This window comes from Schistocerca nitens, chromosome 2 (genome assembly GCF_023898315.1).
Source record: "Schistocerca nitens isolate TAMUIC-IGC-003100 chromosome 2, iqSchNite1.1, whole genome shotgun sequence".
Classification (NCBI taxonomy): Eukaryota; Metazoa; Arthropoda; class Insecta; order Orthoptera; family Acrididae; genus Schistocerca; species Schistocerca nitens.
The window spans coordinates 129,996,506-130,020,291 of NC_064615.1; the positions used below are offsets into that span (position 1 = coordinate 129,996,506).

Here is a 23,786-nt window from a genome sequence, read left to right on the forward strand (position 1 = left end):
CCTAACGGTGTGCGGGACCGTAGCCCAGCTTCATGGAGACGGTTGCGAATGGTCCTCGCCGATACCCCAGGAGCAACAGTGTCCCTAATTTGCTGGGAAGTGGCGGTCCTCTACGGCACTGCGTGGGATCCTACGGTCTTGGCGTGCATCCGTGCGTCGCTGCGGTCCGGTCCCAGGTCGACGGGCACGTGCACCTTCCGCCGACCACTGGCGACAACATCGATGTACTGTGGAGACCTCACGCCCCACGTGTGGAGCAATTCGGCGGTACGTCCACCCGGCCTCCCGCATGCCCACTATACGCCCTCGCTCAAAGTCCGTCAACTGCACATACGGTTCACGTCCACGCTGTCGCGGCATGCTACCAGTGTTAAAGACTGCGATGGAGCTCCGTATGCCACGGCAAACTGGCTGACACTGACGGCGGCGGTGCACAAATGCTGCGCAGCTAGCGCCATTCGACGGCCAACACCGCGGTTCCTGGTGTGTCCGCTGTGCCGTGCGTGTGATCATTGCTTGTACAGCCCTCTCGCAGTGTCCGGAGCAAGTATGGTGGGTCTGACACACCGGTGTCAATGTGTTCTTTTTTCCATTTCCAGGAGTGTATCTCTAAGAAAATGAATCTCCACTTGCTGGGGGCACATGCTAAATCTCAAGAACCGGCGTTGTAGGAAACCTACAAAATCCCCAAACAGTGCCGAAGCCACTGTGCCTCAGCCATAAAATTGAGTCACAGGTGATCCAGTGCTGTCATCCGCATTACCAGTGTTTGGGACTTAATGGATCAGCCACACCACCCGCCGCAGCCTGCTCTTGATGGGAAACACATGTAAGTCTCCTGCTGGTTTGAGAGTCTGTGGCGGAACAGGATGTCCACAGACACATCTGTCCAGCATGTCCCACATATGCACGGTATGGTTTAGGTCGAAAATCATCGTCAGATATTCCATTACTTCAGTATCCAGGCTTTGCAAGACATCCTGCTGACACTTGCCACATAGGCCCTGGCATTAGAAGGAATTCAGGGCCACCAAGGTTTGCACCAGTCACCGCACGGTCCAACGGGATCTGTTCGATGTACTGCCTGGCGGTAAGGGATCAATGGACAGTGACAAGATCAGTATGGCCGTGAACACTGAAGCCTCTGCACGACATCGCAGAACCTTGTAAATCTGTCAATTTCCACATAATTTGGCAGGTACTGCTCACCACTGGTCTCTGCACATCAACAAGGACATTACTTTGCGTCAGAAGATATCTGGATTTATTTGTGAATAACACGTTTTGCTTGTGACGAAGTTGTCAGTTGACATCCAAACGGCAGAACTGAAGGCTAGCTGCTGGATTTAATGTCCTTTCCCGTAACCTGTTCGTTAGCATCTTGTCGGACCCAACGGCTCCAGTGGCCCTTTTGTGATGGTCTTGGGCTGCTCTGGCGTTACCCGAACTACGCCGCAACGCAGGGATGGCCGTATATCGGTCTTCACCTGTGTTGTTATGCGTCGGCGACATTTTCCAATGTGCCTTGTGTACTGATCTGTCGCCCTGCAGCGTGTCCACAGCCTATAGATGAAACATGGAGAGACATTGGTATCTGCAGCACACGACCAAAAGCCCGTTCTTTTTGGATCAAACAGACCGCCCTTGCAACTTGCACTGCATTAAGGTGTCGCATCGCATGTGCTTGGTTGAATACACCGTCTACAAATGACAAGTGCCATCTGTGTACCTTGAGAGACTGCAGGGCACTCTCACTTCTGATTTGGTGTAGGGAATACGATCTACGGCGATTTGACTTCATACATTGTGATGAAATGGTGGGTAGCAGTTTATGGTCTTGTTTGCGTGGTCTAGGGAAAGAAATATGGTAAGCTTTACCTGTGTTCAAAGGAACAGGGTGCCGACTTAAATGACTGCAGTAAATGCACGGCATTGGTGGGGCGACAAAGCGCGTTTTTTCTGGAGAACGATGAAGAGACATTTCCAGACGGCCCCGTGCCACGGTTTTATTGTGCAGAACACATTAGCTTGGCGCCACGGACAGGGTCAGACGTCCAGGTAAACGGCCTAGCGCCGAAAAGTCGCCGACAGAGCATTTTAGGCCTTGTTAGCGAGCAAGCCGCCAAGAGAAATGTAAACGTTCTGCAAATGTACGTGGGACAGGAAGACATGGTGCCCAGAAGTGCAGACTCTGTTTCAAAACATCTTTTGTCAGTGCAAGTTTATGGCCGTTCTTTGCAAACTTTGAAATGGACGCAACAGGGGAGATAACAAGCTGTTTATGGAGGGCTGTGCTTCCACCCTGTATTGTGTTAGCAAAAGACAATGCAAACGTTTGGGAAAGAGGCCGCAAAGCTGAAATTTTTCCGTTTTCTGCCAATTAACTTTAAGTCTCTGACTGGTCAAATCGGTTTGAGGTGCGAAGATCATTCACCGAGCTTAGAATGCCAGGCTCCAGCTTGTGATTGGCTTGTGCGAAATTGGGGGAGGTCAAAAAAGAGAAATGCGCTTTTGGAACCGAGCTTACGAGGCAACACAGAGAAAGGGAGATCGTCACTTTTGTACAAGTCTCTTGTACTGGCGCTTCACTAGTAAAGAACTACAGGTCTCTACCTAAATGGTGAGACTTGTGTCCTTTACTAGGGCGCGATTTAGAGTCTGTGCCAGTCACCTTCTGAACCATCAGAGGTACTGCTTATATCATCACGGTCACAACGAGTGACGCGTGGGTGTACTTATTTGTCTTGAGTCGGCCGTCCAAATATTTGACGTATTCCGACACGCACAGTCGTGGCACGGAGTCAAATTGGTTTGGCAGACCAGTAAACGGGTCCACCTGCACACTGGAATCCATCGGAGTTTTAGAGGCTCTTAGGGAAGTACCTGCGTTCTGAATTAACTGAACGCGAGACCGCGTACTTGCATTTTTCGGGAACGCGCATTTAATAAAAGATGGCCGCCGTCCATGACTTCAGTCGCTGAACGCATCGTAGTGTGGTGCCTTGACCAGTAGGATGGTAAAGTATTCGCTGCTGCAAAGTAGGGCTATAATATCTATTTTTTAGCACCCTGTTCTTTCGAACCATATTTTTCCTTTTTTTGTATGGTAGAATAAAGACGCTTGGTGGTGGCGTAGTTTGATGCCATAACCTGGATTCACGTGTATGAAGTGAGATAGCGCGAGTAGTGTTCTGGTTAGTGTCGTGTGTCGATCCCCAGCAGATCACTTTGTCCACCATAGATCACATGTTATTAAGGCTTTTGTTGAATAAATATTTTTGTATGATGTTTCTTTAGTAATTTTGTTGTCTTGTCTTGTTTAAGATCAGTAAATCGATTATGAATTAGACTACTTCTCCCTGAGTTCAGATTAACAGTTCCTTCACATTTTTATGGCAGTCTAGATCAGAAACATAAGGAGTAGCTTTTTTTCATTTGGTGTCCACTGCATGGATCTTTTACTCCATTAACAGTAATCTTTCTTTCAACCTCACTGCCGGCCGAAGTGGCCGTGCGGTTAAAGGCGCTGCAGTCTGGAACCGCAAGACCGCTACGATCGCAGGTTCGAATCCTGCCTCGGGCATGGGTGTTTGTGATGTCCTTAGGTTAGTTAGGTTTAACTAGTTCTAAGTTCTAGGGGAATAATGACCTCAGCAGTTGAGTCCCATAGTGCTCAGAGCCATTTGAACCATTTCAACCTCACTAGGAAATACTCGGACACCGGTACCCACTTCCTTCTAGCCAAACGGAGGGCAACTACTCACTCGGTCTACCCTGTAGCAGCTTGCGACGAGTTCCCGCCTCTACTCCAAGAATTGAAGAAACAGAGAAACAGGAGCAGGAGACGTTGGCTTCGCTATAGATACCCTATCGATCGACGAGAACCACACGTCTTAACACGAGAAGTGCACAGGAGAGTCGCCGAGTGGCGACAGCAGGTGTGGGAAGATAAGACGGATGAATTCTTACTTCGAACTAAGAAGAGTGGCAGGTAGTCAAGAACATATGACACCAGCGGCCACCTAAACGAACCATCAGACGACCAGTGGCTTCCTCTATGACGAACTCGCCCAGGCGGAGCTGTATGCTACGACTTACCAAGAACAATTGTACCCAGCGACCCCCGTAAACGACGTCCGCTTGCAAGAACAGGAAGCCGTCGTTACAGCAGAATGGACTGATTTTCGTACCACGCCTGTGCAGAGCCGCCCCCAACTCACCACACCAGCAGAGATCCGCAAAATTATCCGGAATACTCGGAATAACGCGCCAGGCACCGACTCCATAAGCAACACCGATTTGAAACAGCTGCCCAGGAAGCCAACTGTGCTCCTTACCCGAATTTTCAACAGCTGTCCCCTGCAGGGATATTTTCCTATGGCATCGAAGACGGCTCGAACAGTTCCAATCCCAAAGCCAGGAAAAGACTAGCAGAACCCAGCAGTTTCCGGCCAATTAGCCTCTTTCCAACCCTTGGCAATGTGCTCTAGAGGGTGCTGTTGAAGATGCTCCATGATACGCTTACAGCGCATGATGTTACACGACCCGAACTTCAACTTCTACGGATCACCCAATGGATACAAGAAGGATACAACAAGCAGCACTTCACAATTGGTGTATTCCTTGACATCGAAAAAGCATACGATAAGGTGTGGCGGCCCAGCCTTATCATCAAACTACATCGCACTACCCCTATTGCGGATTGTTACATTGGACTCATAGACAACTTTCTGCAGGACAGGAAACCGTATGTCCGAGTCGACGATAAAAACTCCGAAATGAAACTCATCTCCGCTGGAATTCCGCAGGGCTCTGTCACTTCGCCTCAGCGATAAATGGCATTCCAACAGTCGCCCATGTTACGGCGAGATTTTATGCGGACGATACGGCCTTTCTGACGGCTCGACGACACTTGGACCAGCTAATCGCTAGGATGCAACGGCAACTTGATGTAATGGAACGCTAGGCGCTGCAAAATAAGATAACGATCAATCTGCCCAAGACGGCAGCCGTTATGTTTACACGGAGGAAACCAGGTCTCAACGACAGACTCCAAATATCTGATCAATTTATCCCATGGTCGCCGGGAGTGAAGTACCTCGGTGTCTACCATGACAAAAAATTGCTCTTCACGCAGCATATTGACGACAAGAAGACTGCAGCCCAGAAGATGGCCAAGTCATTGATTCCGTTACTGAAGAGTAAGGATCTCAACCCTAAGACTAAACTCTAATTGTATAAGGCAACGGTGGAACCCACAATGTTATATGGCTCCACCTCGTGGGGAACTACGTGCGTCTCCAACTACAACTAACTCCAAGCGCTGCAAAACATTTGCTACCGATGGATAACAGGAGCTCCATGGTGGTCAAGAAAAGTCGACATCCGCACCGCACTCCACGAGACCACTACACAAGAGAAGGTCCATGACAAGGCTCTACGAGCTTTTGACAAAATTGATGCCCTTAGGGACGAAGTTTGACAATTAGAATCTGTAGGAACGGTAAACCCTGCAAGAAGGCACAAGTATGGAGTACCGAAGTCAATAACGTTTCACCCCCCATAGGTGATCTGTCATAACACGAGGAAGCAGTCACACATAACAGCCTAGACACATCTAACCCTCCACGGGAGATAGATACCACCAAAGACAGCAGGCAAAAGGACCCACTAAGTGCCCAAGCCTAACTGAATGTGTAATAAAGGAAGTGTTTTCCTTTTATCCTTACATCCGATCCTAGAAGAATAAGTCATCAAGGATGATCTCTTCAGCGCACACTACAGAGAAAGAAAACTTCCTTCTGAGAGGGTCACCTGACACTGTAATACATAACACAGCCAATAGATGGCGAATGAGTTTAATGTTACCTAAAATGAAAGCGAAGATCCCAAGCTAAGCAGAAAGACCACAGGTACCGACTGTATCGAAACAGATTTAACATACAAGTGTTCCCTTCATTCTTTTGAACCGCCGATCGGTCTGTGTATACAATGTGAACACTAATAAAACCAAAAAGCTGCAGGGACGGATTCCTGAATGCAAATGGAGGAAAAAAGATTCTATGAACATATGTCCGGAAATGCATCGTTGCCACGGTAGATGGAGCTGACGAATGAAAGTTCTTCTGCCCACGTGTCGTGTGTTACTTGCGTTACTTGGCGCAGCGGTGTTCATGTTGGGGGCCAGCGGCCTTGCCGCAGTGGTAACACCGGTTCCCGTCAGATTACCGAAGTTAAGCGCTGTCGGGCTGGGCTAGCACTTGGATGGGTGACCATCCGGTCTGCCGAGCGCTGTTGGCAAGCGGGGTGCATTCAGCCCTTGTGAGGAAAACCGAGAAGTAGCGGCTCCGGTCTCGTAAACTGACATACGGCCTGGATAGCGGTGTGCTGACCACATGCCCCTCCATATCCGCATTCAGTGGCGCCTGTGGGCTGAGGATGACACGGCGGCCGGTCGGTACCGTTTGGCATTCATGGCCTGTTCGGACGGAATTGAGTTGTTATTCACGTTGGGAACAAGCCGAGACGGTGTTTGTGTACGGCGAAGCAGATGAAAACGTTCGAGAGGTTCAAATGGCTCTGAGCACTATGGGACTTAACATCTGAGGTCATCAGTCCCCTAGAACCTAGAACTACTTAAACCTGACTAACCTAAGGACATCACACACATCCATGCCCGAGGCAGGATTCGAATCTGCGACCGTAACGGTTGCGCAGTTCCAGACTGAAGCGCCTAGAACCGCTCGTCCACACCGGCCGGCGTTCGAGAGGTACCACGGCTATACCAAGACAAGTACCTTCACATACACCAACCACATCGCAAAACATTTCAACTTCCTACATGTTCCTCTGTCTGAAAGGGCCCATGATTGCCCAAACGCCCGAAAAGGGCTTGAAATATTGTGTGATGTGGTTGATGTCTGCGATAGTATTCGTTTTGGTATAGCCGTGCTAACTCTCGACCGTTTCTATCTGCTTGATCATACAAAAACACCATCTCGGCTTGTTCCCAACATGAATACTGGACCATTCTGGAGGTAACAGTACTCTGCGTCACTCACACAGACTGCAACACAGAAGTTCCACTCGGCACGTGGGCAGAGGAAGTTTCATTCGTCAGCGCCATCTACCATAGCAACGATGCATTTCCGGTTACATGTTCATAGGACCTTTTATCTTCCATTTCTAGTCAGGAATTCGTCCCTGCAGTTTACCGGTTTTATTAGTGTTCACCCTGTATATCGGGCATACTTAAAGTGCGACTAACAGTACCGCCACCAATGTTTCCTCAAAGGCTCGTGCGAACCTTAGCAACACACTCATCTGCGTGTAGGTTTGGCTTGTACCGATTGTGCCGCAGTTTGTGCGGCCAGATACTGGCTGCAAATCCTACAGTAGAAGTGTGGATACTCACAGGAGTGGCGGCCGCTTGTTGTACACTAGAGGAGGCACACGCAGGTAGCTTCGTGGGAGAGCGCGGCCACGCGCGACGCCGAATTAACACACGCGATATATGGGCGGTCGTTTGTCGCGGCCAGCGGCCGGCACGTAAAACAGTGGCAGCGGCCCGGGGCTGACAAATGCCCCCAGCGAATTCCTCATAAATACGGCCGCGCCGCGATGGCTGTCCGGATAAGAGCGGGAGACACGCTGAGAACTCGCGCGTGCGGGCGGTCGCCGTCGCCGGCGCCGGCGCTGGTGTCGTTTACCACCGCCAGGAGCGCTGGCTGTACCTCTCCTCCGCTCTCAGGAAACGGCGGCTGCTACACGAGGCCGAGCCGGTAAGTTATTGTCTCAGGAAGACGCTCGTATGTCTCCGAATGTGGTCGATATAGCGCTTTTTTTTAACATGATATCTCATTAGTTTTCATAACTGTGCAGGGGGGTGGTGCGTGGAGGAGTTCTGTACGTTCAGTGGGTCAACAAGACAACGAAAACGATCTTATTACATTACAAGATTAATGTTCGCTGCCACACCGTTTAAATATCTACAGGTATAGCTTCGCGGTAGCGTGAAGCAGACATCAATCTTCTGACTGGTTTGCTGGAGCCTGCCACTGTGTCCCCTCCTGTGATCCTGTGAGAACCTCTTCATTTTAGTACGTGAAATGTACTCGCAGTTCCTAATTTGGCAACCATCAGCTGTATAATGGAATGCCGACACTGAAAGTTTGTGGTGGACAGAGACTCGAACTCGGATTTCCGGCTTATCGCGAGCGTTTGCCTTATCATTTGGCTATTTGAGCACGTTTCACGGCTAGGCCAAAATTTTCATATGTGGTCAACCATTTGTCTGCAACCTGTACTCGCACATCCATTATGTCTGTCCCCGTACAGGCGAGACATTTTATTTATTTGAAAGTCGCTCGGTCGGTGTCCGCAGATAAATTTTAATTGAAACTCGCATGCATAGATGTCCCAAGGAATATTACATCGTTCTTCTGAAAAACACTGGCACTATCTATAACGTATTTATCTGCCGACACCGGGCGACTTTCAGCTCAGAAATTTCTCTGTTTACTTATTCTGATCATCACTAAACTGACACACAATATTATTAGCGCAACACAATCAGACTTTCAATAATCCCTACAAAAGAATGGCCCTGTCTAACAATAACCTATACCTTTCCTGAATCACTTACCTCACAAAAATCTTCGTTACTCGAACTACTGCAATACAGCGAGCGCCAATACTGCCATCTAAATAAAAGATTCTAACTACTGAAGGCACTAACTACTGTTAGTCATAGTTAGCAAATGAAAGATTTTGATAGATAACAAACAATGTATTTACCTTAATAGCGTTCAAAAGTTACTATGTACAGGGTGTTACAAAAAGGTACGGCCAAACTTTCAAGAAACATTCCTCACACACAAATAAAGAAAAGATGTTATGTGGACATGTGTCAAAATGGCTCTGAGCACTATGAGACTTAACATCTGAGGTTATCAGGACATCACACACATCCATGCCCGAGGCAGGATTCGAACCTGTGACCGTAGCGGTCGCGCGGTTCCAGACTGTAGCGCCTAGAACCGCAAGGCCACTCCGGCCGGCAGGACATGTGTCCGGAAACACTAAATTTCCATGTTAGAGCTCATTTTAGTATGTACTGTACTTCCTCGATTCACCGCCAGTTGGCCCAATTGAAGGAAGGTAATGTTGACTTCGGTGCTTGTGTTGACATGCGACTCATTGCTCTACAGTACTAGCATCAAGCACATCAGTACGTAGCATCAAAATGTTAGTGTTGATCACGAACGTGGTTTTGCAGTCAGTGCAATGTTTACAAATGCGGAGTTGGCAGATGCCCATTTGATGCATGGATTAGCACGGGGCAATAGCCGTTTTAAAACTAAGTTTCTAAATTTCCAGAACGAAGGTGTGCCGACAGGAAGGCGTTCGAAGCAATTGATCGGCGTCTTAGGGAGCACGGATCATTCCAGCCTATGACTCGCGACTGGGGAAGACCTAGAACGACGAGGACACCTGCAATGGTCGAGGCAATTCTTCCTGCAGTTGACGATGACCCTAATGTCAGCGTCAGAGAAGTTGCTGCTTTACAAGGTAACGTTGACCACGTCACCTCATGGAGAGTGCTACGGGAGAACCAGTTGTTTCCGTACCATGTACAGCGTGTGCAGGCACTATCAGCAGCTGATTGGCCTCCACGGGTACAATTCTGCGAATGGTTCATCCAACAATGTGTCAATCCTCATTTCAGTACAAATGCTCTCTTTACGGATGAGGCTTCATTCCAACGTGATCAAATTGTAAATTTTCACCATCAACACGTGTGGGCTGACGAGAATTCGCACGCAATTGTGCAATCACGTCATCAACACACATTTTCTGTGAACGTTTGGGCAGGCATTGTTGGTGATGTCTTGATTGGGCCCCATGTTCTTCCACCTACGCTCAATGGAGCACGTTACCATGATTTCATATGGGATACTCTACCTGTGCTGCTAGAACATGTGCCTTTACAAGTACGACAAAACATGTGGTTCATGCACTATGGAGCTCCTGCACATTTCAGTCGAAGTGTTCGTACGCTTCTGAACAACAGATTCGATGACCGATGGATTGGTAGAGGCGGACCAATTCCATGGCCTCCACGCTCTCCTGACCTCAACCCTCTTGACTTTCATTTATGGGGGCATTTGAAAGCTCTTGTGTACGCAACCCCGGTACCAAATGTAGAGACTCTTCGTGCTCGTATTGTGGACGGCTGTGATACAATACGCCATTCTCCAGGGCTGCATCAGCGCATCAGGGATTCCATGCGACGGAGGGTGGATGCATGTATCCTCGATAACGGAGGGCATTTTGAACATTTCCTGTAACAAAGTGTTTGAAGTCACGCTGGTACGTTCTGTTGCTGTGTGTTTCCATTCCATGATTAATGTGATTTGAAGAGAAGTAATAAAATGAGCTCTAACATGGAAAGTACACATGTCCACATAACATATTTTCTTTCTTTGTGTCTGAGGAATGTTTCCTGAAAGTTTGGCCATACCTTTTTGTAACACCCTGTATATATATATGCAGGGATCTGTCCTTTCAACGACAATTTCCTTTCCGATTTCTTCATATTTTTCCTACAGCTACTTCACTTTAGCTTCCCTGCATTTGCTGTTGATTTCATTCTAAGTTGCTGTATATCTTTCTTTTCCTAAACCGTTTTCGTATTTGCTCCTTTCGACAACAGCTGAGTTATTTGTTCAGTTATCTGAAGTTTCTATGCAGTTGCCTTCCTTGTTGTACATTTATCTGTCCAAATTCTGTGACTTCCCTTTTTAGGGATGTCCATTTCTCTTCAAGTGAATTGTCTAGTGTTATATTAATCAACACAGTATCTACAACACCAGAGAACTTCAAATATATGTCATCATTCGTGAATAGGCTTGCTGCAGTACGCTACTTTCTTCCACATTACTTCGCCTAACGATTCTCTTTAACATCAGCCTACGTTCTTATGACATGCAACAACTAATTTCTCTAGGAGTTGTCTCAAAGTAATTAAATTATGAGACCTGAGTTTCTCCTGGCGTATACAACTTTCAAATAACTTCCGGGAATTCAGCCAGGTAACACTTTCAGCGACCGCCGATATTTCGGCGGGAGAACACCCCGCCATTTTCAAGGCAAACTGCAACGGACAGGCGGCGTGCATGCAAATTTAATACCTCGGTTCTGCGACAGAAGCAGGAAAGATAACACACACACTGAACACTAGTGCCACCAAATATGACCAAAGTCAGAGCTATCGATAGTGAGACTATGAATTCACAGGTGAGGCAGCATTGACTCTGTTCCTCTGTTTTTTGACAAGGGAGAGAGCCGGATTCCAAACAGAGTTTAAACAGAAACCTCCATCCCTGTTAACGAGGTTGCTCGCTAGTTTAATCTCAACTGCCTCCTTAATGACACTGTCCCAATAGCTGGACGTGCATGCCAATATCTCGGTGTTATTATATAACATGGGGTGACCAGTATCCAAGCAATGTTCGGCAATAGCAGATCTATTTGGCTGCTGTAATCGATAGTGCCTTACGTAGGAAACACGTCCAATAAGATCGGTCGTATTTTACGGAAATACGATGTGAAATGTGTTTTCCGACCTCCATCTAAAATTAGAGCACTTTTGAGTTCCGTTAAGGATGATCTTGGATTGCGTAAGGCAGGTGTGTATCGTATTCCCTGTAGCTGCGGTATGGCATATATTGGTCAAACTATCAGGACCGTGGAGGACAGATGTACTGAGCATAAACGGCACACACGATTACAGCAGCCAAATAGATCTGCTATTGCCGAACATTGCTTGGATACTGGTCACCCCATGTTATATAATAACACCGAGATATTGGCATGCACGTCCAGCTATTGGGACAGTGTCATTAAGGAGGCAGTTGAGATTAAACTAGCGAGCAACCTCGTTAACAGGGATGGAGGTTTCTGTTTAAACTCTTTTGGAATCCAGCTCTCTCCCTTGTCAAAAAACAGAGGAACAGAGTCAATGCTGCCTCACCTGTGAATTCATAGTCTCACTATCGATAGCTCTGACTTTGGTCATCTTTGGTGGCACTAGTGTTCAGTGTGTGTGTTATCTTTCCTGCTTCTGTCGCAGAACCGAGGTATTAAATTTGCATGCACGCCGCCTGTCCGTTGCAGTTTGCCTTGAAAATGGCGGGGTGTTCTCCCGCCGAAATATCGGCGGTCGCTGAAAGTGTTACCTGGCTGAATTCCCGGAAGTTATTTGTAATTAAATTATAATTACTGTAAATTGAATATTAATATATGATCATAGGTATATTGGAAGTCCCAGAAGTCATTCCCTGATTACGAACATTCGTCAGGCATGAAATGTGACGCATAGACAAATACTTTCTATCTTGAATTCCTTGTGACCCCTTCAGGGTTTTGTACATATGCATACTTAGTGATAATTTTTTTGTTACAGAGCCCAGTGACGTAACAACAGCGGATTCAGACACTATTTGCGAACAATACATACTATAACCAAGAGAAAACCCAATGTGTCCTTTGGTATTGTAAGTGCCGTGGTCTCCTGACCTTTCTTACATATTCCGACCTCACCATCGTATTCTGTGTATCAAGACGTTTCATTCGAGCCCAGACTCGATAGGGTAGAGTCAATTTTACATATTTCCATTTAATCGATATGCAAATCTAATAAATAAATCGTAAGTGCGTACCGAAATTAAAAAGTCGAGGCTGCTGTACACAAACATTCAAGACACGAAAGCCACAGGAGTTTTTGTTCAGCGGAGGCAACCAGCCCGCTGGAAAGTCTGTAGGAGGGTGAGTTAGCATACAGCTGCACCGACCGGCCAACCGCTGAGGGACCAAAACAGCTTGTGCCAGAGAAAAGGGATAATGGCCTGCGTGTTCACCTTAAAAGCAAAATCCGCTGTATTGTTTGGGAGAGCCCCAGCATACGCATTTTTTGATGGACCTAGTGCGCAGTTTCAGAGTTCTCACAGGTGGACAGTAAACACCTAACACAGATGCTATATGTTTCCGGATTGGTGGGCTTAAATGGAGCGCCATTCTCCCGTTTGTAAGAGTAAAGCTGATTGGCGGACAATTTCTGATGCAATGAGCCAGAGGAGTGAGGGAAAGACAACAGATGATATACCCTTTCGCTTTTGCATGGAGAGGGGTTGTTCCAGTGACACTCTTGAAGAGGGAACATGTAGCGGGAGCGAGTGCCCTCGTGCATGTATGCAGAGACCGAGGAACAAAGTCTCTACTCAGTACTCCACTGAGAGAGCACCTCTGTCACTAGCGAATCGGAGTGATACTCTATGTTGAGTTGCCCGCGATTAAGCATTTGTTCACTGTGTTGGGTGCTACACTTAATGTGCAGTGTGAACACAGACAGAGTATTAGTTAGTGCCTGCGAACGAACACTGAGTGGCATCGCAGTGGACTGGTTATCTGACCAGTGTACCACGCCAGTAGTTAGACTAGGAGCAGATAGCAGCCCTTGGCTTCATCAAGGCGTAGTGAGAGTTCGATTGGCGAAGGTCAATCCAGATAGAAAGAGATAGTTTTGTTATTTTTCATCGGCGAACGACGCAGGCAGCAGTCGTCGCAGCTCATGGTATTGTGCGCTACAGTATAGGCGAGACCCACCTTTCCTGAATTAGAAAGAACAGACTTCATTCACGTCACTCCATTACCTTTCGCACGCTACAGTCTCTACCGTACTTAGACAAATTCAATCAGATAATTATTCAAGTTGAGTAGGTGCGGCTCTCAGCCGTTCTGCCGAATACATAACATTCTTAAAGAACAGGGATAAAAGAGCTTTCCCACACTTTGTATATAAATTTCATTAACAGGATTTCTATCCATAAGAGATAACCTCCTGTTCCGAAAAGAACCCAGAAATTTGTGTATCAGTTTATAGGTACTAGTTTCACTTGATTTTCTCAAATTTTGCAATAAATAATATTTTGCGTTCGTTTAATGTTTTTCTTACACTAACTAGCAACACTCCAGTACCCAAGTATCCCACTAGTTATGTAAGAAAATAAAATATTTTTGTGTCTTTTCCATACAGAGGACGACTCCAGAAGTTATTTATTGCTGAACGTTTTTCAGGCATTTCTTTTTGGTACATTAGGAGCGTCTGTCTGAATTCGGTAGTAGTGTGGGGTGGAAATTGCTTCTTGCAGGAGCCAAAGGGTACTTGTCACATGAATCCGTTGAGTAACTCGTCAACATAACACACACACACAGACAGTATCACGAGACGTAGTCACCAAAAACAATCTTCCAGGCAGCATACCATAAACAGACCATCCGAGACAGCCCTAAGCTGAACGTGTGGCGCTGCCTTTGGCACAACAAAATCATAGAACCTTTTTCATTCAGTGAAACGACAATCACAGCCAATACCTATCTTGATACATTGCAGTTGTCTGATGTGCAACAGATTCAGGACAAGATGGTGCTCCACCTCATTGAGGATTAGATGTTCGCGCCTGTTTGGATACAATATTTCTGGGAAGATGGATCGGGCGTTATGGTGGCATGAACTGGTCTCCAGGATCACCAAACATAACACCAGTGGGTTTGTTCCTTTGATGTTATGTCGAGGACCAAGTTTACCAAACAGTAGTGAACGACATTGCAGTATTACGGCGCAGAATTACTGATGTCATAACATCCATACCTCACGAAATGCTGACCAACACATGGGTGGTATTACAATACCGCCTGGATATCCATCGGGCAACGAAAAGAGCATATGTCGAAATTTATTAAATGTGTGTATGTGTCTGTGCGCACGTAACATCTAGAATATGTAACCTACACTTCAAGATGAAAGAAATGTCAAATTTTCTGCCTTATGCATATTTGTAGTAATCAAGAAAAGACTTTTGGGACACCCTGCATAACCACACATTAAAATTACGGTGTATCGTGATGTTCAGTAAATATGAGGGCTGTCCATAAAGTAAGTTCCGATTGATCGCGAAATGGAAAACACAGTGATAATCAGAAATATTTTATCTGCAACAGTTAGCTACAGCTTTCAGCCACTGCTCTACATAGTCACCAATCTGGCTTAGACATTTGTCGTACTGTTGTACCAACTTTACAATACCATCGTCATAGAAGGCAGCCGCCTGTGCTTCCCGCCAATTCTCTAGGCTCATCTATAGCTCGTTGTCTGTGCGAAAATGTTGTCTTCATAGCCAGTAGTTAATGTGAGCAGGGATGAAAAACGGGGAGCCAATTACGGGCTGTAGTGCGGGTGATCAAATTCTTCCCACCGAAAACGCTGCAGGAGCATTTTCATTGCCCCTGCAGATTGCGACCGAGAACTGTCACAAAGTGGGAACCGTATGACAGTTCTGTAATGTGGGCTGCATAACATCAGGCGAAATCTCTCACCAGGACTTCACACTTGGCGGGAGACACTATTTTCTACGCATCTTTATGTGCTCACCAGGCGCTCAGAACTGAAAGAGTGAAATGATGCAACCGACAGGTGTACCAGAGACACTGTCGAAAACATCGGTGCAAAGCTTCATCGGGTTTTCATAGTCGTTTTCATTTCGTGACCGATCGGAACTTACTTTCTGGACACTCTTCGTAGATGAATGGTATACTACGATAGGTGAATCTCTGTTGCATTACAAGGTGCGTGGGGCATTTCAGTCCATCCAGCCGCAGTCTTCCTTGAGACAGTCCAACGCTAACTGGAGCATGTATGGGACCCTAAAGCGTGCACCCACCACGAATGGAGTATTTCACGATGAGGAGCACGTCCCACGTGTGTAAGGCCCTAAGCCGTCGGCACACGGAGCGTGCTATCGAACGCTAACGTTGAGCGTGCCAAGTTCAACGTGCTGCTGAACGCTCAGGAACGATGCGACTTGTGCATACGATACGTGGGCCCCAACGTGGTATACGCGATCGCAACGCACTCCAGCGGCAGTTGAGGGATGTCTCAAGTTCGTAAATCACACTGTTTACTCAACAAGCGCGCGTAAAATTCCCACGTTAGCTCTATTGAAACGCACATTTCCTTCATCGTCCACGAAAAGGAAAGTACCATGTCCAGTCACTAAGGATACAGGCTTATAAAAGTTCCAGTACAAACAGTGTGGTACAAATTTGGAATACTTCTCCGTATAAGATAAACATTATTTCATCATTCCCAAATTTTAGTAAAACCCCAAGGTCAGCCTTATTTGATCACTGTTCCTACCCAGTAGCAGAATCTTTGCAACATGTGAATTACGAAGCTTAAAAGAAAAAGGAGCAAAATATCTTTATACAAGTATCGCAAGATGTCCTGTGGATTAAGCCAATCGAACAAAGTCACCCCTCAAAAAAAGTTGAACTTCTATTTACATAACATCAAATATTATAGTATATACTTATATTAAACTAGTAATAAAGTATCAGAACCTAATAGAAACGCGAATGTTAGGAAAAAAATTGGTAGTGTTACGACGCGAACCATCGCCCCGTCAAAATCTCATTACTGGACAGAGACGCTACTCACTACCCTTTTTTTTAATTTTTATTTTTTAAATTTTGTTCGTTGTGTTTTGTCGTTGCGGACGTCACATGACATCCATTCAAGTTCGTTTTGTTGATGCTTTCACTCAGTTTTTTTTATTATAGAGGCTAAACAGCTCTCTGGCCGAACACACTGAGCTACCGTGCCGATAAGCTAAAACAACCACAGGCTCCCTGTATTTAATCATATTATCTTACCCCTTGCTAAAAACGTTAATCGTAGATAATTATGTTACTAATTGAAATTTAATTGTAACAAAATGTACCAAGAACAATGCGTTTTGGGTGGATCTTCAGTGTGTTGCTGCCTTCAAATAGCCTACTCTCATGATGCGCAAGTCACAATAATTCTTTGGCTTCGAATATGATGCCTTCAAATAGCCTACTCTCATGATGCGCAAGTCACAATAATTCTTTGGCTTCGAATATGATGATTCTCATTATTTTGTTGATCGAATCACACAACTAACAATGGGTTTTCCAGTGATTCTCAATTTACTGGTGCTTAGAAACGGCATATATACATATAGGCTTGAAATGAATGCCAATATGGCGCCTCACAACTCTGTACTGAAGGGAGACGGCGTGTATGTGACGTAGGTGGTGTTGTTCCATCTCATTGGTCAACGCTCAGGCGCACGCTCAGAATATTTGACATGCCAGATATTGCTCTGCACGTTCGGAAAGACTCCCGAACGTGCTATTCCACGCTATGACGTCAGAAACTCGGCACGCTCAACGCTCAACGTTCGGATGCACGGTCCGTGTGCCGACGGCCTAACGTCATAGCGTGGAATAGCACGTTCGGGAGTCTTTCCGAACGTGCAGAGCAATATCTGGCATGTCAGATATTCTGAGCGTGCGTCTAAGCGTTAACCAATGAGATGGCACAACGCCACCTACGTCACACACACGCCGTCTCCCTTCAGTACAGAGTTGTGAGGCGCCATATTGGCATTCATTTCAAGCCTATATGTATATATGCCGTTTCTTAGCACCAGCAAATTGAGAATCACTGGAAAACCCGTTGTTAGTTGTGTGGTTCGATGAACAAAGTAATGAGAATCATCATATTCGAAGCCAAAGAATTATTGTGACTTGCGCATCATGAAAGTAGGCTATTTGAAGGCAGCGACACACTGAAGATCCACCCAAGACGCATTGTTCTTGGTACTTTTTGTTACAATTAAATTTCAATCAGTAACATAATTATCTACGATTAACGTTTTTAGCAATGGGTAAGATAATATGATTAAATGCAAGGTCCCAGTTTTTGGTTTAGCGTAGTGAGTAGCGTCTCTGTCCGATGATGAGTTTTTGATGGGGCGGTGGTTCGCGTCGTAACACTTCCAAATTTTTCTTCCAAACATTTGCGTTTTTATTAGGTTCTGATAATTTATTATTGGTTTAATATAAGTATATACTATAATATTTGATGTTATGTAAATATAAGTTCACCTTTTTTTGAGGGGTGCAAAGCTTCATCGGGTTTTCACAGTCGTTCCCATTTCGCCACCGATCGGAACTTACTTTCTGGACACCCCTCGTAGATGTATCGATTGTTTGATTGGCTTAATCTACAGGACAGCGTGCGCTACTTGTATAAAGATATTTTGCTCCTTTTTCATATACGCTTCGTAATTCACATGTTGCAAAGATTCTGCTACTGGGTAGGAACAGTGGTCAAGTAAGACTGACCTTGGGGTTTTACTAAAATGTGGGAATGATGATATAATGTTTATCTTATGCAGAGAAGTATTCCAAATTTATACCACACTGTTTGTAATGGAACTTCTATAAGCCTGTGTCCTTATTGATTGGACATGGTACTTTCCTTTTCGTGGACGATAGGGGAAATGTGCGTTTTAATAGAGCTAACATGGGAATTTTGCGCGCGCCCGTTGAGTAAACAGTGTGTTTTACGAACTAGAAACATCCCTCCACTGCCGCTGGAGTGCGTTGCGATCGTGTATACCACGTTGGGGCCCACGTACCGTATGCTCAAGTCGCATCATTCCTGAGCGTTCAGCAACACGTTGAACTTGGCACGCTGAACGTTAACGTTCGATAGCACGGTCCGTGTGCCGACGGCTTAGCTGCGAGTTAATAGGTTTAGAAGCTCGTTTTGTCTGCTGAGTAGAGCGAGCGAGCGAGTTTAGGACTACCTTCGTGACGTACGCGCCGCGACCTGTCTTTCTCGTGGGCCTCGCATTCCACGCGATGACGTCAGAAACTCGGCACGCTCAACGCTCAACGTTCGGATGCACGGTCCGTGTGCCGACGGCCTTAGCGACAAGCGACCTCGCTACCTCCGTATTAGCCAACTCGCCTCTAGGTACAGCGCGGATTCGCACTCCTGTTCGGCGGGTCCGATTGCTTTGCTGAAATCGAGTAGGGCGGTCAGGATTGTTTTCGCATCGTAGGTGACCCAGTGGGCAGCGCACGCCGGGCTCCACTCGAGTAATCCCGGCGATTACCGCGGCCGCATTGTGCCAGGGCCGGGCCGGGCCGCCCGCTCTGCTCATCCGCTAATGCCGGCCGGCTGTCCGGCGGCGCCGCTTCCAGCTTCCAGCTCCAGTTCCTCGTAGCTCCATCTCCAGCTGCAGCTGCAGCCGGGCCCCTCTCTAATTGAAAAGACGGCGGGCGGCCGGCCGGCAGGATGAGGACTTGGACGAGGCGCGCTGTTCCCGGGGGTCGAGCAGGGCCACGCCGGCGGCGGGAGCGGGGTAATCCGGCGACAGATGAGCCGGGGGGCCGCAGATTGGAAATGGCGGCGGGGGCGGCGGGGGCGGCGGGGGCGGCAGCGCCGGGGGACCGAGCCGAGAGGACGCGGCAGGGCGGTGGCGGAGACAGTCGCACACAAAAAAAAAGAAGGACGCGCGGCCTGGGACAAGGAAGGGGACGACGGCGAAAAAAAAAAAGAGAAGTAGTAGGAAAGAAAATTGAAATCCCGAAATGATAAAAGTGAAGCCGGGGGGAGCATTAGCGTAATCCTGGAAATGAAACAGGGAGTTAGTCGGTCACGGGGCACGGATGGCCCGAGCGGTCGGCCGCGTGTCTGGCGCGCGCGCAGCGCGGTAATGGCGGCCGGGTCGGTGCCAATCTGGTCGCCTTTGTGGATTACCGCGGCGGTTAATATGGCTGCTATATTACCGCTGGCCGCAATTCCCCGCTGCGACCCCCTCCAGCAATCCGCCGGCCGTGTCAGACGCTGGGCGCCGGTGCGCCGCTGATGGGGCATTACGGCCGCCCCCCGCCCTGCGCCACGCCAAATCCGGAATCCTCTGGCCTGCGTTTGGGGGCTGTCGATCAGATTAAATGCCGCCTTGAACTCTACCGTCTGCATTAACAGAACAAAACGGTACTTAATTTTGCCATACATGCAGTTAACACGTTTTAGGAAGTTTACATCTACCACAGTTAGCCTGCCGGAGTGGCCGTGCGGTTCTAGCCGCTACAGTCTGGAGCCGAGCGACCGCTACGGTCGCAGGTTCGAATCCTGCCTCGGGCATGGATGTGGGTGATGTCCTTAGGTTAGTTCGGTTTAATTAGTTCTAAGTTCTAGGCGACTGATGACCTCAGAAGTTAAGTCGCATAGTGCTCAGAGCTATTTGAACTTTTCTACCACAGTTAAATGAAATGATCGCCTGGTGAAGTTCGGCCTCCGAGTCGCAAGTTTTCAAGCTGATGCCACAGTGGGCGACTTGCGTATCGATAATGATGAAATGATGATGAGGACAACGCAACACCGAGTCCCCGAGCAGAGAAAATCTCTGTTGTGGATAGGGTTCGAACCCAGGTCCTGTGCATGGCAGTCAGACGCGTTGACCACTTTTTTTTCTCTTTTTTTTCGATCTCACTTTGCTCGTATTCGTTAGCTGTATCTGCTCTGGGTGGACGTCGAAAGACACCCGTTTCAGTTCGTTGTTGATACGTTAACTTAGTTTTTTTATTACAGAGGGCAACTAACCCTCTGACCGAACACGCTGAGCTACCGTGCACCACTCAGCTAAGGGGGCGGACATGCACCACAGTGCTACAGGTATACAGCGGTGTCCCCATCTACATGATCGCAGGAAAAAAATTTTCGACTAAACAAATCTCGGGTGAACAGCCAACAAAGAATTGGACCCAGAATGAGATTTTCACTCTGCAGCGGAGTGTGCGCTGATATAAAACTTCCTGGGAGATTAAAACTGTGTGCCGGACCGAGACTCGAACTCGGGACCTTTGCCTTTGGCGGGCAAGTGCTCTACCAACTGAGCTACCCAAGCACGACTAACGCCCCGTCCTCAGAGCTTTACTTCTGTTGCTAGAACACTTGCCCGCGAAAGGCAAAGGTCCCGAGTTCGAGTCTCGGTCCGGCACACAGTTTTAATCTGCCAGGAAGTTTCATATCAGCGCACACTCCACTGCAGAGTGAAAATCTCATTCTGGAAACATCCCCCAGGCTGTGGCTAAGCCATGTCTCCGCAATATCCTTTCTTTCAGGAGTGCTCGTTCTGCGAGGTTCGCAGGAGAGCTTCTGTAAAGTTTGGAAGGTAGGAGACGAGGTACTGGCACAAGTAAAGCTGTGAGGACGGGGCGTGAGTCGTGCTTGGGTAGCTCAGTTGGTAGAGCACTTGCCCGCGAAAGGCAAAGGTCCCGAGTTCGAGTCTCGGTCCAGCACACAGTCTTAATCTGCCAGGAAGTTTCAAGAATTGGACCTTCTGAAGACCGTGTTTCGGAGAAACGGTTACAAGGAAGAGACAATTCGGAAGGCTCTACATCCCACACCTGCAGCACCGGCAGAAACTGAGGATGAACCTCAGGAGGAGGCAGCCTTGGCTGTTATTCCGTTTTGTGGGGCCTTATCCTGAAAAATTGGACGCATTTTACGTAAACACCAAGTGAAAACCATCTTCCGTCCTCCAAGCAAAACCAAGGGCTTTCTTGATAGTGTCAAGGACACGTAAATCAGGGGTTTATCAGATACCTTGCCAATACGGCAGTGTACACATAGGTGAGACCATTCGTACCGTTGAGAACCGATGCCGAGAACATCAACGGCACGCTAGACTGCAACAGCCCAGTAAGTCGGCAGTCGCTGAGCATTGCCTGTCGTAACTCCACAGTATGGATCATGACCAAACCAAAGTCCTGACACAGACTTCCAAATACTTGGACTGTATCATCAAAGAAGCCATAGAGATTAGAGTAAGGGAGCCACAACTAAATCGTGACAGCGGTTACATTCTTAGCTAGGCGTGGGAAACCGCGATCACCCAGGTTAAGAAGAAAAATGATATTTCCCAGAGTGTACCGACTTCGGGGGAGGAGGGAAGAATAACGAGAGCGGTGCCGGCAGACCCTCCTGAACGAGAAGACCTAGGACGCAGCGCCCAGACGGCGGGAGAACAGACGCTGTACACGGACCGCGCGCAGGGCGCGGACCGCACCGACTAATAGGAAACGCCTGAGGTAGGAGGGAGATTGTCCTATATGTACCTGACGCCAGCCCACCGTCGGTCAGTACATCAGCGCACCTGATGATGGCAACGTGGTCGATTTCCGAAATATTGTGTCCTATGCACACTCATACCAGACTGTTCACCCGAGATTTATTTCGTCATAAAATACGCCTGGAGAAATTGAAGAATCACAAAACGAAAAATGTATCAAGCAAATGATTCTAGAATGAGATTTTCACTCTGCAGCGGAGTGTGCGCTGATATGAAACTTCCTGGCAGATTAAAACTGGGTACCGGACCGAGGCTCGAACTCGGGACCTTTGCCTTTCGCTGGCAAGTGTTCTACCAACACAGTTTTAATCTGCCAGGAAGTTTCATATCAGCGCACACTCCGCTGCAGAGTGAAAATCTCATTCTGGAAACATCCCCCAGGCTGTGGCGAAGCCATGTCTCCGCAATATACTTTCTTCCAGGAGTGCTAGTTCTGCTAGGTTCGCAGAAGAGCTTCTGTGAAGTTTGGAAGGTAGGAGACGAGGTACTGGCAGAATTGAAGCTATGAGGACGGGGCGTGAGTCGTGCTTGGGTAGCTCAGATGGTAGAGCACTTGCCCGCGAAAGGCAAAGGTCCCGCGTTCGAGTCTCGGTCCGGCACACAGTTTTAATCTGCCAGGAAGTTTCAAGCAAATGTTGTTTTCGTATCTGAGGACGTTAATCAGAGTGACTGACTTCGTTGTACCTCTGGTCGTTATGAAGATACGAGCAGCACTATGTCTTTTTTTAAATATCATCTATAGAGTCACATTGGTACACTGAGGTCATGGGATAGCCCCTAATATTTTGTGGGACATTCTTTCGTCCGGCGTAGTGCGACGGTTCGACATGGCGTGGACTCAACAAGTCGTTGGGAGTCCCCAGCAGAAATACTGAGCCATGTTGCCTCTACAGGCGTCCATAATTGTGAAGGTGTTGCCTGACCAGGATCTTGTGCTCGAATTGACTCATCGGTGAAGCCCCATAAATGTTCGATGGGATTCTTGTCAGGGGATCTGTGTGGCATAATCATTCGCTCGAATTGTCCAGAATGTTCTTCAAGCCAATTGCGAACATGCCGCATTGTCATCCATAAAAATGTCTTTATTGTTGAAAATATGAAGTCAATGAATGGCTGCAAATGGTCTCCAAGTAGCCGAACATAATCGTTTCTAGTCAATGATCGGTTCAATTGGACTACAGTGTGGTGTCACCGCCAGACACCACACTTGCTAGGTGGTAGCTTAAATCGGCCGCGGTCCATTAGTACATGTCGGACCCGCGTGTCGCCACTGGCAGTGATCGCAGACCGAGCGCCACCACACGGCAGGTCTCGAGAGACGTACGAGCACTCGCCCCAGTTGTACGACGACTTTGCTAGCGACTACACTGACGAAGCCTTTCTCTCATTTGCCGAGAGACAGTTAGAATAGCCTTCAGCTAAGTCCATGTCTACGACCTAGCAAGGCGTAATAAGCCTTAGATAGCTTGTATCTAAAGAGTCTCACTTGTATCGCCACAATCTCCAGATGTCTCATCAAGAACGATGTATACAAAGGATGGATTAAAAGTTAAGTATTCAAGAAGCTACGTACTTTTCTTTATAGCATTCATTACGTATCCTGTTTCAGACCTCACTCCATCCTTCGTGAGTTAGCGCGTGCATCTTGGCCGCCTCTTTCAATTAGTGTGCGTAGTGTTGGCAAGTCTGCCGACACTACATACAGGACCCCCT

The 23,786-nt window shown here is 47.5% G+C and overlaps 1 non-coding gene and 1 pseudogene across 1 annotated transcript; one reads left to right on the plus strand and one right to left on the minus strand.

Moving 5' to 3' along the window:
- The first annotated feature begins 6,182 nt into the window (after positions 1-6,182).
- Positions 6,183-6,300, plus strand: LOC126238480 (5S ribosomal RNA; annotated as a pseudogene).
- A 14,472-nt stretch (positions 6,301-20,772) lies between these two features.
- Trnaw-cca (transfer RNA tryptophan (anticodon CCA)) lies at positions 20,773-20,847 on the minus strand. The gene has a single exon. It is a non-coding gene; the product is annotated as a tRNA-Trp (tRNA).
- Positions 20,848-23,786: the final 2,939 nt, after the last annotated feature.